The sequence below is a fragment of the Heptranchias perlo genome, chromosome 17 (genome assembly GCF_035084215.1).
Source record: "Heptranchias perlo isolate sHepPer1 chromosome 17, sHepPer1.hap1, whole genome shotgun sequence".
NCBI classification, from domain to species: domain Eukaryota; kingdom Metazoa; phylum Chordata; class Chondrichthyes; order Hexanchiformes; family Hexanchidae; genus Heptranchias; species Heptranchias perlo.
In genome coordinates, this window is record NC_090341.1 from 39,391,373 (window position 1) to 39,407,001 (window position 15,629).

General features: G+C 40.4%; 1 protein-coding gene and 1 long non-coding RNA gene across 5 annotated transcripts in view; one reads left to right on the forward strand and one right to left on the reverse strand.

The window, feature by feature from the left end:
- Positions 1-840, forward strand: part of LOC137334262 (uncharacterized) — a 65,150-nt gene extending 64,310 nt beyond the window's left edge. The window contains exon 3 of the long non-coding RNA XR_010966119.1: positions 674-840. This is a non-coding gene — a long non-coding RNA (uncharacterized lncRNA). The remainder of the gene's footprint in view (positions 1-673) is intronic.
- The window catches only part of LOC137334260 (contactin-4-like), a 1,825,202-nt gene that overhangs the window by 24,333 nt on the left and 1,785,240 nt on the right, over positions 1-15,629 (reverse strand). The gene's annotated exons all lie outside the window — the stretch shown is intronic.

A 15,629-nucleotide genomic window follows, 5' to 3' on the forward strand; every position in this document is an offset into this window, starting at 1 on the left:
GTTTAAAAGACAGCTGTACGGATCCAACCTAAAACGAAACAAATGTTGAGAAGTTTAGTGACTTATTTTCCAGGTTACAGGCTTGACAGAGTTACCAAGCCTCATATTTCAACTATGTATATGCTATATGATTGGTGCAGTTATGTGTATGACAGCCCGTTAATATTGAATCCCAGTTATTCAAATCCAATAAGCCTCAGCAACTGGCCAAAGGGCATTTCAATGACTGGAGCTGTTCTTTAAGCTGATTTAGCTGAGGAGAGTTGAGCCAAATATCTAGCCAAATGGCATCTTTACAGAAATATAAGGGGGAATAGCCTAGCCCCCACAATTACAAGAGATTACAAGAATGCAAAGATCTGCATATAAAAGTTATCTAAAAATGAATAGTTCAATGCATTGATTGCAACCTATTACTGTTTTCCTTTTGAGGAGCTAGATATTAGAATTTTAACTGTAAATATACTGTATAATATTACTGTCATATATTTGCTCATTCATTATTTGTTTAATAAATTCAGTTAATAGCTCAAACCTAAAATGAGGTCTGAAGTAATATTCTACCACTTTCAAAGTAGTGAAAAAAAATCTTCTGGATCCACAAGATAACTGTTTGTTATCCAAGGTGTGTAAACCTCCCTAAAACCTCTCCACCTTTCTCTCCTCCTTTAAGTGGTCTACCTCATACGTTGCAGGAAAGGATGCCCATTGCATGGTACATTGGCGAGACCATGCAGACACTGCGACAACGGATGAACGGACACCGCGCAACAATCGCCAGACAGGAGGGTTCCCTCCCAGTCGGGGAACACTTCAGCAGTCAAGGACATTCAGCCACCGACCTTCGGGTAAGCGTACTCCAAGGCGGCCTTCGAGACACACGACAACGCAAAATCGTCGAGCAGAAATTGATAGCCAAGTTCCGCACCCATGAGGACGGCCTCAACTGGGATCTTGGGTTCATGTCACGCTACACGTAACCCCACCAGCGAACAAATGTTATCTGTTTTTAATATAACGGGTCATTTGCTGTCTTTCTCTTCCTTCCGGATGTTTCTATGTTTCTGCCTCTCTCTGTTTTTTTTTGGTTGTTTGTATATTCGGTGGCCTTGTAGGTAACACCTCTCTGTCTGCACACTGTGATTGCCTTGGCAACGGGCAGTTGGAAAGACTATTTGTAATCACCAGGTATTGTTCTGTGATTTATAAATGCGAAGGATTCGAGGATTTCATTTCCACATTCACCTGAGGAAGGAGGAAGCCTCCGAAAGCTTGTGAATTTCAAATAAAATTGTTGGACTATATCTTGGTGTTGTAAAATTGTTTACAATTGTCCTCCTTTAAGGCCCTCCTTAAAACCTACCTCTGTGACCAATGGTCACCTGTCCTAATGTCTCCTTCTTTGGCTCGGTGTCAATTTTTGTCTGATTACGCTCCTGTGAAGTGCCTTGGGACGTTTTACTATGTTAAAGGCGCTATATAAATGCAAGTTGTTGTAATTGAAGACTAACCTAGATATCAAGGGTAATAAAGACACTGTAAAAGACAAAGGGATTTGGGACTCACCTATGAGAGTGACCACAAATATGGAAGCCAATAAAATTAACTAGAGTAAGAAGAATAGAAAAGGCCCAAGCAAGTAACAAACATGACCTCTATCACAAAATAAATACAGACGAGGAAGGCCATTAGTTCCATAAGTCATCCATCCACAAATATCCTATTATCCCTTCATTGCATCCAACTGTTTCTTCAACATTTCTATGGTTTTGTCTCTATTACTGTATGATGAACCTCCTGACATCAGTGCTAAATTTGCTTTTTATTACTTTCAACCTAGGCCTCTTTGTCCCATTGTCATGGTATAATTTGAAGCGATGTTCTGGATTTATCTTTTCTACACTGTTTATTAGAAACTTCTATAAGCCAACTCTTAGTCACCTCCATTCAAGACTGAAAGGTTTCTCCAGTATTCACTCCTAACTCACTTCTCTGCTGCTCGGATCAAACTGATGGCTCTTCTCTTTACCACCTACATGGTTTGAACATCTCCCTTTAATGACTGCATTGGGAGTACTGGATACAGTATTCAATATGGTTCGAGCATTGTACAGTTTAAGCATGAGTTGGTCCAACTTCTATTCTACTGTTTACGTAGTTCAGCGCACAATGACTGGACATTTTGAACATCGAGTCAACTAAAACCACTCTTTCAATTTCAGCTTTAGCTATTTTCATATCATTCATGGAGTACTTATGTCACTCAACTTTCATACTCAATTTATACACATATAAAACCCATCAGTATAATTTGCTCATTGTCAGGCACATTGAAAAAAAGGAGGAAATTTTAGAGATTTCTGCAGAAATTAAATTGTCTTCCTTACAGACTGCACCTAATCCCGAACTTTAATCGCGCAAAGGAAGCGGTCTCATCAATTTCTTTCCCCAGTTTAGAACTGTTCTCTCAAAATAGATGTTAGTCACAATTCCACCCATCCCCTCCCCCCACCATAAAAATTCAATAAATTGACTCAGTTTGCTCAATATAGCCTACTGGCTTGTATACAGCAGTGAAAGTGAAATTCCTCTGCCAATCATCCTAAGGTAGTCCAGTTGATTTTATAGACTCCCCTGATACCAGTCTGAGATGGAAATATCTAATAAGCTTCACATGCACCAATGAAAATGTAATTTATCTCGCAGCAGATCAAGAGCTAGCCAATGGAACATACGAATTAAGAGCAAGAGTAGGCCATTTGGCCCCTCAAACCTGCACTGTCATTTGATAAGATCATGGCTGATCTGATTGTGACCTCAACCCTACTTTCCCGTCTACCTACTATAACCTTTGACTCCCTTGTTAATCAGGAATCTATCTAACTCAGCCTTAAAAATATTCAATGACCCTGCCTCCACCCCTCTCTGGGGAAGGGAGTTCCACAGACTCACGACCCTCTGAGAGAAAAAAATTCTCCTCATCTCCATCTTAAATGGGAGACCTCTTATTTTTAAACTGTGGCCCCTAGTTCTAGTCTCTCCCACAAGGGGAAACATCCCCTCAGCATCTACCCCTTCTAGTCCCCTCAGGATCTTATATGTTTCAATAAGGTCACCACTCATTCTTCTAAACTCCAGTGTATAGGCCCAACTTGTCCAACCTTTCCTCATCCCAGGAATCAGTCGAGTGAACCTTCTCTGAATCGCCTCCAAAGCAATTATGTCCTTTCTTAAATAAGGAGACCAAAACTGCACGCTGTATTCTAGATGCAGTCTCACCAATGCCCTGTACAACTGTCGCGAAACGTCTCTACTTTTATATTCCATTCCCCTTGCAATAAATGACAACATTCCATTAACCTTCCTAATCACTTGTTGTACCTGCATACTAACTTTTTGTGATGAATGTACTATGACACCCAGATCCCTCTTTACCTCAGAGTTCTGCAATCTCTCTCCATTTAAATAATATACTGCTTTTCTATTCCTCCTGCTAAAGTGAACAAGTTCACATTTTCCTACATTATACTCCATCTGCCAAATTTTTGCCCACTCACTTAACCTATCTATATCCCTTTACAGACTCCTTATGTCCTCTTCACAACTTACTTTCTTATCTATTTTTGTGTCATCAGCAAATTTAGCAACCATACATTCAATCCCTTCATCCATTGATAAAGGTTGTAAATAGTTGAGACCCAAGCACTGATCCCTGTGACACTCCACTCGTTACATCTTGCCAACCTGAAAATGGCCCATTTATGCCATGCTAATATGTTACCCCCGACACCATGAGCTCTTATTTTGTGTTGTAGCCTTTGATGTGGCACCTTGTCAAAAGCCTTCTGGAAATCCAAGTACACCACATCCACAGGATCCCCTTTGTCCATGTTGCTTGTTACTTCCACAAAGAACTCTAATAAATTAGTCAAACACGATTTCCCTTTCACAAAGCCGTGTTGACTCTGCTATAACCTCCTTAATAATAGATTCTAGCATTTTCCCTATTTTAAACCATTTTAAAACCTCCTAAAATACAGATCTACATATTCAATGTTCCAGCTGTCTAAATTTTTGTTTCCTTGTGCTCTTTCAATACAGATAATTCCTTTTTACGTTGTCACAAGACTATCACAAGTGCAATGTTCTGAAGATCTGATGAACAGAAATGTTCTCGCACTCTCTGGAAGTCGCTTTGATTAAAGGAATCAATTATGTAAATGTTGGTGGATGTCACACTCATGCACAGAAGGAATTTATTAATAGGCAATGTCATCTTACAAACAGCTTGGACAAACTTTCAGGACAGATCTAATAATCCTGAAAGATTAATGTAAGTTACATGTCCTGGGCAGCCTTCGTAGGGTAGCATTGCACACCTCTTTTCAGCCTCCAGTGAATTTAAACCATCATTTCCCTGCACCAACAATCAATTTATCTTGTTCCAAACTCCTGGAGGCTTTATTCCAGATGTCCCCTATGTTTCAGCCGAGTAATATAACAATATCTTATTGCCTGGGGCAAATTCCTGCATCAACCCACTTACTGTTGTGCTTGAACTATGGTTAGCAGATCCTATTTTGCAAACTAAATCTATGGGACCAGACTCCTAGATTCTTGCATGACTTTCTGCTATTTATTTGTCTGGGTGGACTTTTCTAGTCTCCATGTTTGAAGTAATGTTCAAGCAAGTCTTCTTCACAGACCAGTTCCTGATTTCTTACTTTGATAATCCTGACTCCGAGACAACACTTAAAACAGGCTGGAATCAATCCTCCAGAACAGCATTCTGGCTCTTATCCTTTGTTCTCCAATTATTCAGTCTTGCTCCGGCTATGACAGAATTCCATGTTAATGGTAGCTGAGCTTCCATGAGAGTGAAACTACTTTGCAAGCCATAGTGATTATAGAGCAGTTTCTCTTTTGTCAAGGCGCATGGGTAAAGTTTGCTGCCATTAGCATGAAATTCACTCTCAGAGTCAGCATCATTATAGAATTGTACAATAACAATTCAGCAGTTTCTACAAATTGTTCCAGGTGTAAGATGAAGCTCTTTGAATAGTGAAAATACTACAATGTAACGGGATGAAACAAAACTACCATTACTGTGAAATTACTACCCATCCATAGTGAAAATTTTCCAAGCTTATTTCCATAAAGAGCAATGGAATATGTCCAATCGGAAGGCATTTATGCTTTGTACACACAGATTCTTTTTATTATATTTTTAGAAGTTACAGGAACCTCTTCTGTCACTTTCATGCTAAATTCTGGTCCTGTAATCATGGATTATCTTTCAGATGCTCACAGCCAGTTCAAATGGTGGGCAAGACAATGGATACTTATTATGTAAAATTAAAGAAATCTGCACACACTGATGGGTGTGTGCTGTAGTTTACTAGACTCTGTAAACCTGTACAACATGTGTGCCTCAAATATAAGTAAAACACTGAAACATGGCAACGCAGAGTAGCGGCATATTTGTTCACAGCAGTGATTTCCTCCACACCGCTGAATTCACAATCTCAGCCACAGTTCTGGACAAGTGTTGAGGGGAGGTCAGCTGCTTCCTGAGAGGAAAGGAGGTGAAATCATCTGGGAGAATCATGCTGGGATGCTTTCACGCACTATCTGGTGGCTAGTTTCACAGCAACATCGTTGGAACCTGGAACACGCTGTCCCCTGACATATCAGCCAGTAACAATATGGATCAAGGAGACCTAATTTGGCAATGTAAGGGAACCAACAAACATATTTTAATGGGCCATAGACTGAACAAAACCTGCTCCACAGGTGGGACTTGTTGACGTCAGTGTTGTTTTGGGAAGTAATTTTAACCTAAGGGATGGGATTGAATCAGCCATCCATTTTACACCCTGTCTGATTTTACTATTGCATTTTCTATAGCACTTAAAAGTTTATGGCAGATATTGGTCCAGGCATGCTGACCTAACTACGGAGATACTTAGGGAGTGATTTTAACACTATCTACCCGGTGGAAATCAGGCGGGTGGGCAGTTAAAATCACCCATAAGACCATAAAAGCATAAGAGACCATAACAGATAGGAGCAGGAGTAGGCCATTTGGCCCCTTAAGCCTGTTCCGCCAAATAACGAGATCATGGTTGATCTGAGTTTTACCTCAACTCCACTTTCCCGCCCTTTCCCCATATCCTTTGACTCTCTTGCTGATCAAAAATTTGTCTACGTCAGCCTTGAATGTATTCAATGACTCAGCCTCCACAGCTTTTTGGGGTAAAGAAGTCCAAAGATTCTCGACCCTCTAAGAGAAGAAATTCCTCCTCATTTCCGTCTTAAATGGGCGACCCCTTATTCTGAGACAATGCCCTAGTATGAGGGGTAACATCCTCTCAGCATCTACCCTATCGAGTTCCCTCAGAATCTTGCATATTTCAATAAGATCTCCTCTCATTCTTCTAAACTCCAATGAGTATAGACCCAACCTGTTCAATCTTTCCTCATAAGACAACCCTTCCATACCCGGAATCAGCCTAGTGAACCTTCTCTGAACTGCCTCCAATGCAAGTATGTCCTTCCATAAATAAGGGCACCAGAACTATACGCAGTATCCCAGGTGTGGTCTCACCAGCACCCTTTACAGTTGTAGCATGACTTCCCTGCTTTTTATACTCCATCCCCCTAGAAATAAAGGCCAAAATTCCATTTGCCTTCCGGATTACCTGCTGCACCTGTATGTTGACTTTTTGTGTTTCATGTACGAGGGCACCCAGATCCCTCTGTACCGCAGCATTTTGTAGTATTTCTCCATTCAAATAATATTTTGCTTTTTTATTTTTCCTCCCAAAGTGGATGACTTCACATTTTCCCACATTATATTCCATCTGCCAAATTTTTGCCCATTCGCTTAACATGTCAATATTTCTTTGAAGACACTTTGTGTCCTCATCACAACTTGCTTTTCCACCTATCTTTGTATCATCAGCAAATTTGGCCACAAGACACTCTGATCTTTCATCCAAGTCATTGATATATATTGTAAATAGTTGAGGCCCCAGCACTGATCCCTGCGGCACCCCACGAGTTACAGATTGCCATTTTGAAAATGACTCTTTTATCCCGACTCTTTGTTTTCTGTTAGTTAGCCAATCCTCTATCCATGCCAGTATATTACCCCCAACACCATGAGCTCTTATCTTGTGCAGTAATCTTTTATGTGGCACCTTATCGAATGCCTTTTGGAAATCCAAATATACTGCATCCATTGGTTCCCCTTTATCCACCCTGCCCGTTACTTCCTCAAAGAACTCTAAGAAATTTGTCAGACATGATTTCCCCTTCATAAAACCATGTTGACTCTCCGTGATTGTATTATGAGTCTCCAAATATCCTGCTACTACTTCCTTAATAATGGATTCTAGCATTTTCCCAATGACAGATGTTAGGCTAACTGGTCTATAGTTACCTGCTTTCTGTCTCACTCCCTTCTTGAATAGGGGTGTTACATTTGCGGTTTTCCAATCCGCTGGGACCTTTCCAGAATCGAGTGAATTCTGGAAGATTACAACCAATGCATCCACTATCTCTGTAGCCACTTCCTTTAAGACCCTCGGATGCAAGCCATCAGGTCCAGGGGACTTGTCAGCCTTTAGACCCATTAGTTTACCTGGTACTTTTTCTCTAGTGATAGTGATTGTTTTTAGTTCCTCCCTCCCCTTTGCACCTTGATTTTCTACTATTATTGGTATATTATTGGTGTCTTCTACTGTGAAGACAGATACAAAATATCTGTTCAATTCCTCTGCCATTTCCTTGTTTTCCATTATTATTTCCCCAGTCTCATCCTCTAAGGGATCTATGTTTACTTTAGCTACCCTCTTCCTTTTTATATACTTGTTGAAGCTTTAATTGTCAGTTTTTATATTTCTTGCGAGTTTACTCTCATAATTTATTTTCTCCCTCTTTATTATTCTTTTCGTCATCCTTTGCTGGTTTTTAAAGTTTTCCCAATCTTTGGGCGTACCATTAATCTCTGCCATGTTGTGTGCTTTTTCTTTTAACCTGATACTATCCTTGACTTCCTTAGTTGGCCATGGTTGGTTCACCCTTTTTGTGGAGTCTTTCCTCCTCACAGGGATATATTTTTGTTGCGAGTCATAAAATATCTTTTTAAATGTTTGCCACTGCTTATCCACCATCATACCATCTAATCTGTTTACCCAGTCCACTTTAGCCAATTCCACCCTCATTCCTTTATAATTGCTCTTATTTAAGTTTAATACAGTAGTTTCAGACCCAAGATCCTCGCTCTCAAACTGGATGTGAAATTCTATTATGTTATGATCACTGCTTCCCAAGGGATCCTTTACTTTGAGATCATTAATTAATCCTGCTTCGTTACCCATTACCAGATCCAAAATTGCCTGTTCCCTTGTTGGTTCCCTGACGTATTGGTCTAAGAAACAGTCCCGAATACATTCTATGAACTCCTCCTCAGGGCTATTTTTGCCAATTTGATTTGTCCAATCTATGTGAAAGTTAAAATCGCCCATACCCATTTGTTTCTATTCGTGCCGTCAATTCATCTATCTTATTACGAATGCTGCACGCATTCAGATAAAGAATCTTTAATTTTGTCCCAAGTTACTTACCTGCTCTGGAGCTGATGGTTTCTGATTTTAACCTGCTCAGCTGAGCAGGCAGCAAGGACACCTGCCCAAAACTGGTTGGGTCCTATTTTACATATGCATGTCTGGTCCTGATGCCATTGTGACCCAACTGCAATTCTAACTCGGCGGGCTGAGCAGGAAACGGCAGCAAATTTCCTGCCAAGTGAAGACAGCAGGGAAGAGGATCGGATCAGAAGAGGCCCAAAACGATAAGTGTTTAAAACTTTTGTTTTACTTTCCTTGTGGGGCCAGGAGCAGTAGGCCTCTGCTGATGCAGACTTACCCCTTCCTTCCTGATCACGAGACCCCTGCGCGATGGCCCCAGTAGCCCGTGCCGTCACCTACCTGGTCCTGGCCGGTGGCCTCCAGGTTGCCATTTCCTGTCACTTTCCGCCGACTTCCTGGCTGGAACTGGCGGGAAATTGGCCAGATAGATTTAAATGAGGATCGAGAGTTAAAATACCCTGGGCCTCATTTCTGGAGCAATGAGTGAGTTTCTAACTCACACCGCTATTCACCCACTGAAAACTGGCCCAGAGTTAAAATCAGGCTTTTAGTTTGTTTTTGATGTAGGCAATGTAATGCATGGAGCAGTGCTGAAGGATGTACTTAGCTGGGACACATTCTGTGCTGGTTAGCAAAGACAGGAAAATATGGCCCTAAAATTGACCTAAAAATTAAATTGAAGCCTTCGCGATATCCATTAAGAAAGAGGAAAACAACTGGTCCTAGTTATACCAAACAGTAGTAATGACAGCGGTTTTATAATTTATTGTAAATCCAGCCACTACAATTTCTTATAATAAAAGCAAAACTTTCAAAATATAACCTTACCAACCTACCATACTGCACCAAAAAAAATCCTACAATTTTCCAATCGATGTTATGAAGAGAAAAATAGTTCTGTTCTTGATCAGAAATGCGACTATAGATCCAGTGTTTGCTGACTACAACTTGGAGCATGTCTTCCAAATATATTCCACCACAATTACTGAATTTTGAAACTGGTATGGGAGGGGTATCATGTGGCTACAGACAATTCTTTCCAGAAATACCCTCATTAAATCCTAATTAAGTACTGCTCAGCATGAAGAGTAAGTTTAATTATCAGCAATGTGTTAGATGACAGCAAGAGGCCAACCTCGAAAAACATTTCTCCGCTTTGAACTTTCACAACTGTAAATCCCAACAAGGAAAATATTTCAGGAGGTGGATTTCCATTAATGCAGCACTGTTAGTTGGAGATGCATGGTAAGCTCATTGTCAACAACATTCTTTCATTTAGTGACCCAGCCTCCAAGGACCCAACGGCATCAGAGACATATTTTTTGGGTTCCATGAGTTGCCGTCAGTTCTCCAGTTGAACTAAAAATGTGGAGCTGGACTCTCTACTTTTGAACAATGGGAAACATGAGACCCAGTCCGGAAACAGGAGAGCTGAAGGAATTAAAGTAAATTAAAGCACCAATATCACAGCTCGTCCAAAACCACCCTAATTAATATTAAAAGTTTTCAAGAGACCAGTATCATTACAGTTTCCTGCTAAGTTAGCTTGCCTCCCAAGAGCTGGGTGAGAATGATTTAATAATACAATCTACTCCTGATCGTTCCAAGTCACTTTTTGTGCAAAAAATTCCAAATTGTCCAATAATTTTAACTAAGCAACATAAATATTACAGCAATGTGAGAATTTGGTGCTCAAAAAGGAATAATCGGATCATTTGAATTAAGTGACTTTAAACTAAGAGGAATGGGTTGTACACAGAAAATTCAGAAGGTTTTGACAAGACTGAAAGTGTATTTTTATTTCAAAGTCAAGATTATTTTTTGACTAAATTTTTGTTAATTGTAATTTTTCCATCCACATCCTTTATTTTTCAAGAAACATTACGAGTGATATTAAAAAAAATTAACCTGCCCTGAAGCACAGGTGAATACAGAGTCGGCACAGTGGAAGCAAAATCCATAATAGATTGACACCAAATCATTTAAAAGTTGAAACTGGTGAGAAAACTTTACAGTGGCCAAAACTTTAACTGTCCCAGGGTGACTAAACTTTTTTGTTAAATGTAAGGAATCTTACAACACCAGGTTATAGTCCAACTGTTTTATTTTCAAATAAAACAGTTGGACTATAACCTGGTGTTGTAAGATTCCTTACATTTGTCAACCCCAGTCCATCACCGGCATCTCCACATCAAAACTTTTTTGTTAGCAGTGCTGAAAATGCTACCAAATGACATGGTTATACTAACTGGAATCAATGGCCTGAGCATTGAAGAAACAGCACAGCTAAATTAGTCTCTGGTTATACAGCTTTCCCAGAATAGATATGGTTATTCCTCATGGAATGGCTTCCATATTCTACAGTATGAGATGATTCTCTTACCTCCTTCTTTATATTAGACCATTGACACTGGTAATTGTGCTGGGATTGTTGACATTATCATTCAGAAATACAATATAAAGCTGACAATTTGGGATTAATTGGCAAAAGTGAGACTAGCTCCAAGAGGTCATCTGTCATCCACCTCCCTCTCCTTGTCTGAGTCCAAATCATTACGATTGACAAGGTGCATTTTTTCTTATATTCGTTCACGGGATGTGGGCGTCGCTGGCGAGGCCAGCATTTATTGCCCATCCCTAATTGCCCTCGAGAAGGTGGTGGTGAGCCGCCTTCTTGAACCGCTGCAGTCCGTGTGGTGACGGTTCTCCCACAGTGCTGTTAGGAAGGGAGTTCCAGGATTTTGACCCAGCGACAATGAAGGAACGGCGATATATTTCCAAGTCGGGATGGTGTGTGACTTGGAGGGGAACGTGCAGGTGGTGTTGTTCCCATGTGCCTGCTGCTCTTGTCTTTCTAGGTGGTAAAGGTCGCGGGTTTGGGAGGTGCTGTCGAAGAAGCCTTGGCGAGTTGCTGCAGTGCATCCTGTGGATGGTGCACACTGCAGCCACAGTGCGCCAGTGGTGAAGGGAGTGAATGTTTAGTGCGGTGGATGGGGTGCCAATCAAGCGGGTTGCTTTATCTTGGATGGTGTCGAGCTTCTTGAGTGTTGTTGGAGCTGCACTCATCCAAGCAAGTGGAGAGTATTCCATCACACTCCTGACTTGTGCCTTGTAGATGGTGGAAAGGCTTTGGGGAGTCAGGAGGTGAGTCACTCGCCGCAGAATACCCAGCCTCTGACCTGCTCTCGTAGCCACAGTATTTATATGGCTGGTCCAGTTAAGTTTCTGGTCAATGGTGACCCCCAGGATGTTGATGGTGGGGGATTCGGTGATGGTAATGCCGTTGAATGTCAGGGGGAGGTGGTTAGACTCTCTCTTGTTGGAGATGGTCATTGCCTGGCACTTATCTGGCGCGAATGTTACTTGCCACTTATGAGCCCAAGCCTGGACGATGTCCAGGTCTTGCTGCATGCGGGCTCGGACTGCTTCATTATTTGAGGGGTTGCGAATGGAACTGAACACTGTGCAATCATCAGCGAACATCCCCATTTCTGACCTTATGATGGAGGGAAGGTCATTGATGAAGCAGCTGAAGATGGTTGGGCCTAGGACACTGCCCTGAGGAACTCCTGCAGCAATGTCCTGGGGCTGATTGGCCTCCAACAACCACTACCATGTGACTCAGACCTCACAATTCCACTCTGGCCTAGGCCAGGGCCGCAACAGTGACCCACACTTTGAATTGTTCAACAGCGCAATTGGCAATACAGTAGTTGCAAAAGTGACAAGACTCCTGATGGATGGACAAATCCAATTCTTGAAAGTTTCATGTCCATCTTACTTGTTGCACTCGCAAGCGACACATGTTGAAAATGTCAGGGATATAACCACACAATCATTTATATTTTTGTTTTGGTCGGTCTGCCTTTGGGAATGTAATAAAAACAAAAATTGGGCAGCAACCGCAATCCAAGTGGGACTATCTAATTGTATGGATTACAATTCAGCCATCAGTATAAAGGAGATGGGATTTAACATTGTAAATGTCGGGAGCCAGTGCATGGACTTCAGTCTCCTGAGACCCAAGCTACAGAAACACAAAATGTAAAGTGTCTGTAGATTAGAGGTTCATTGATAAGACTATGGAAAATATGTTTCATATTTTTAATTCATCTTTAAAATATTAGAAAAGGTAGTCTAGCTTAAAAATACATCAGTATGTTTATTAACTGGGAACAAGCAGTGCATCACAGAAGTTTAAATTAAATTAAGATACAACAGACTTCAGGTGTGAATGGCACACGATCTGCACTGTCCTTGCACTGCACAGTAGGAGTCCATCAATCTACGAACCAGATGGGTTTAACAGAGAAAACACAAGGTTTTAAATAAAGCTGTCTGTGGAGTTCTTAACAAGGCGCACTGTCATTCTCATGGGACAAAACAGAAACTGCTTGAATAACCTATTTAAGACCATAGAGGAGCACCTTTGTTGTCTTTGTTTCATCCCTGGCTGGAGTCAGTTGTCAAAGCCCATTTATCTCCAGCTGTGCAAAAAATCAACAGCAGGAAACCTCCAAACAGCTCTTCATAATCTTACCAGTGCTCTAAAATTGAAGAACTGAAATGCAATGCTTGAGTTAAAATTATAAAGAGCCATCCTTGTCTAAACAGATATTGCATTCTTCTACCAGACTGGCTAGTAGAACTGACAGCAAATAGATTCCTATCTGTGTGCAAACAGTTACTTTGATTGGAATTCCATCAGCTATTTGAAGAAGCTTCTGTGTGAATGCAAGCTGTGAAGAGACATTTTATGCCTGAGGGGAATCAGAATGTTTAGGGGTCTCAGAGGCACGGATTGTTATTCATTCTGTTCGCCAACCTGACAGACTGTTAATAAAGTGTCCATGTCAAAGCTCAGACCACAGTTTAGTGGCTTGCATGCCATCAGCTTAAGTACCTGATGCTTCAGAATATTGATATTTCAGGGAATTAAAACTAATTCAGCACTTAAGTTATATAAAAAAAAATCCAAAATCATTTGGTGACTGACAACTTAAATGTCTCATGAGACAAGTATGACAGTTCCAATAGCCATCTTTTTAAAGAAGTATTTTCTTCTGAGTGATACCAATTTAGTATTTAGAAAAGAAAATTGCTACGTATGTTCCTGTCAGTTACTGAACATACTCCACATGTGTCAAATAAAGCCAATGTTGGTACTATTAGCAAATGAATGCTTAACATGCTCATATGACATTCTTTCACCTGGTATTAACCATGGGCTTAAGACAGCGGACAGAGGAATGCCCTACAAAAGTGTTAAGTGTGTCCGCTAATATTGCTAGCAGTAATCTTTAGTCTAGAGTCCCCTTAAAGACTGCCAGTAAAAGATCCATTTTCTTGATGTACTTGTTTTGACAAAAATATGTTTTAAAAAGAATGCATGACTTTCATTAAAAACAAGCTAAACAGGAGACAAGCCACAATACTTCAGTCATTCGAAGGTTAGGCAGTCAGATCACAAGTTGGGTATTTTTCGTGTTCCACAGTTCCCTCTTATCTAACTGCCATTCATTAAATTTGGATCAGTTAATGGCAATGGCAATAACTGTTCAGCTAATACACTGTAGCCCTCATTCTTCAAAGTTCTCCTCTACATACATGGTAAAGACAAGACAGAATGCCCCATGGGGGATATTTTCAGGAGAATTGCCCTTGAACAAGCTCATCCTGTTATTTGAGCGTAGCACATCTATCAATCAAATGAGAAAAGTAACATTTCTTCATACTTAAACGTAGTGCTACAAATGTCAAATTACTTAATTTGAGTGAAACTGAACATCGATATTTTTTGATTATGCTCGTTTGAATAATTTGGCTTAATGTACATGCTATAAAAACTTTGAATTAAATCACTAGTTATAGAATTATGCCACTCTTCTTGCAAATAGTTTTGTTCCTGCTCTTAATCACTATCCAGCTGTTCTTGCGGAAAGTATGCATTGATAATAAATGATTCAACTCAAAGTCTTTATATCATAAACAATTTTCAACATTATGTAAATTAGCACATTCCCTTAATTAAAACAGTATTAGTGCTTAATCTCATTCTGAAATGAAATTACTTTGTATTTGTCAATTTTGATCAGTTGGAAGCACTTCTGCTTCTGAATCAGATGATTCTGGGCTTAAGTCTTAGTCGAGGGCATGAGCTCATAATTTACACCATTGCAGTATTGAAGGAGTGCTGAATTTTCAAGTCTGGCTGTTCAATTGGACAGGACACTATTTGAAGAAAAGCAGGAAGTTTCTGATCATCTCTTAACCAATACCACCAAAAACAAATGAACTGACCACACATCTCATTGTTTTTGTGGGGAATTGCTGGTGAAGAATAGGTACCATTTGTAGGGCTATGGGGAAACAGCAGAGGAGTGGGACTAATTGGATAGCTCTTTCAAAGAGCCGGCACAGGCATGATGGGCGAAATGGTCTCCTTCTGTGCTGTATGATTCTATGTTTACAAATGTAATAGTCACTGCACTTCATAAGTTATGTTAAAGGCTTTGAGATGTTTCAATCATATAATGAAACATTATATAAATACAAGTATTTTTATTTATTATAACTACACGTGTGCAGATGCCAGATAAGGACAAGGTTGAGATCAACTGTGAAGTGCACAGTCGAAAAGCCTGCCCACATTCATAATCTACGGGCTCACATACGAAGAATGGCAACTTGGGTGAGGCAACAGAACACTGATCTGTTACCCGCTATTGCTGGCATATACAGACTTTTCTCCAGCACTGGGTATGGCTCCCTAACAAAGTGCAAAATGCAACTTTGAATTAGTTGTGCATGCACAAGGGGTGGACCTGCACAGTTGTCTCATTGTTGCTATGTTCAGTCTGAAGTACAAAAATATAAAAAGAGGAAATGCTCATTATGTCGCAGTGAATTGCTTTACCTTGGAGAATATTTCCCAAATATTAAGTATGTGGGTTTTTCTAAGCTGTTCTTTTCTAA